This window comes from Halyomorpha halys, unplaced genomic scaffold (genome assembly GCF_000696795.3).
Source record: "Halyomorpha halys isolate HHAL.00 unplaced genomic scaffold, Hhal_1.1 Scaffold1839.1, whole genome shotgun sequence".
NCBI lineage: Eukaryota > Metazoa > Arthropoda > Insecta > Hemiptera > Pentatomidae > Halyomorpha > Halyomorpha halys.
In genome coordinates, this window is record NW_027115742.1 from 52,318 (window position 1) to 54,505 (window position 2,188).

At 32.0% G+C, this 2,188-nt stretch overlaps 1 protein-coding gene across 4 annotated transcripts in view; it reads right to left on the reverse strand.

The window, feature by feature from the left end:
* LOC106690718 (lysosomal proton-coupled steroid conjugate and bile acid symporter SLC46A3) overlaps positions 1–2,188 on the reverse strand; it is a 25,185-nt gene that overhangs the window by 11,402 nt on the left and 11,595 nt on the right. For 3 of the 4 annotated variants that reach the window (XM_014436243.3, XM_014436245.3, XM_014436242.2), the window contains exon 2: positions 548–641. The gene's annotated coding sequence lies outside the window, so the exon portion shown is untranslated. Of the gene's footprint in view, positions 1–547; positions 642–732; positions 752–2,188 lie in introns of those variants that run through there. The other variant, XM_067052753.1, reaches the window with a different exon arrangement.

Consider the following 2,188-nt stretch of genomic DNA (forward strand, 5'->3'; position numbering starts at 1 on the left):
CCACTTCAGCGTCATCATCAAGCCTGGCCTGAGCACATGATGAGCGATGAATCATGCGACCTTCACCACTTCAGCGTCATCATCAAGCCTGGCCTAAGCACTTGATGAGCGATGAATCATGCGTCCTTCACCACTTCAGCGTCATCATCAAGCCTGGCCTAAGCACATGATGAGCGATGAATATATATTGAAAAAATGAAAAATATATTTCCTTACAATGCATCGAACTCCTCACCCTTTAAGGGCTGCAGCTGCACAGATTTTAATTTAGAAAAACCTGGCATGACATCATAAAAGAAGAAAGAATCAAATTCTGCTTGAAGATCAAGACAAGCCGAAACAAGACAAATACGGCAAAAGTACAAACAAGACAATTATATTTAAATCAACTTAACTTTCTGCAAGCAGACATCTGCTGTTATATAATGTCCATAATAAATGAATAATGTATTAAATGTCAGTTTATAAAAATAAAATACAATAGTAAATGTTAAGCTATCATATAGCAAAAATTCTAATGTAAATACTTAACATGGTGTGTACTTACGCGAAAGAATCAACTTCTTCAACATTTTTAGTCTTGGTAATTTCCACCGATTATATTTCAAACTTCTACTTATAAATATTTAATCGATAATTCCCTGAAAAAGAAGAGATTAATGATATAAACCTTGAAACAGTTTTAAATACAAGCAATCTTCATTAACTTATAATAAGAAACATATTAATTACGTTAGATATGAAAACGGTTTATCAAGTAGCAGCTACAGAGGCCCTCATAATGTGAATCCAAATGTCGCTATAAAATAAACTTTATTATTCTATCTTTCAAATATTAGCTCATTTCATACGAAATGTTCGTTTCTATTATTTCAGAAATTTAAATTGGGATTAGTGGGCTTGTGCTATTTACGTTCACATATTATAATGATCTGTTATTAATTCTCTCTTTTTTAACTGATGGCACATTGCACACTGCAAACAACCCATTACTTTCAAGGTTACAAAATATCTAAAGCATCGGTCAGCTTAAGAGGGTTACAACTTACCCATAGTAACTCATTTCTAAACTTTGAGATAAAATATAGATAATGGTCAAACAACAAATTTGCATTACGGTATTTTTTGTACTTCAACTTAAACTTTCTAAGCAGGATATAGCTACGCCATTGCAATGATCAGGTTCTCATTTTACAGGGATATTCTCAAACAATGGGAAATTTCTAAATACTCCAAGAAAAAATAATTTCAAAGAATCATAAAACATGTTGGTTATAATATGGCCTTGGGGAGACATAACTTTCTCTTCTTGAATAATGAATTAATCAAATCGCAATGATTTATTTCAGTTCCACTTCATATGAGTACTTCAATTCTCATTGTCATGGCTGGATCGGTCCAACATTTTTCACATTAAAACATACATTTTTATATTCATTCATCTTTAGGGTGAAAAAACAGTAACTCCTTCATTAAATGTTTCAAAATAAAAATAATTGTTATGGACAAAGAAAACCTCTAACTAAAAACAGAAAAAAGAGAAATGATCAATGTCTAAATTCAGAAAAATGAGTCTGAAAAACTGTAACAACTTTATATGAAAAGCCTCTCATCTTTGTCAAACAACTTTATATGAAAAGCCTCTCATCTTTGTCAAACAACTTAACACACAACTCTAGAAATCACTTAAAATGGACTTTGGTTGCTGTTGCTCCAAAGAACAGACCTGATTTAATTATTAATCGTCGCTTAGGTTTGGGCCAAGGCAGGATCACAAATTCAATGAAACTGTTGTTGGCTTAATAGGCCGAAAAATATTAGACACGTGTTCGAGGTTCTCAGAAAAAAAAAATAATAGAACTATTTTTACCCAATTTACGTTCTTACAATTCATATCAATATATTTTAGATAGTATCTTTTTAGAAGGGAGAAAAAGTATTTTCAAACAAAGACGAATTTCCCAAACGTTTTATTTAATTCTCCGGTTCTAGTTTGTTTACGTAGGTACAATTTGGATCAATTCAATAAAGTGATCATATTGCGCCGAGTTCTGCAAAACCATATTTTGGGGAGACCTATAATAGAGGGGTATAGTATTAAACCATATTTTGGGGAGACCTATAATAGAGGGGTATAGTATTAAACCATATTTTGGGGAGACCTATAATAGAGGGGTATAGTATTAAA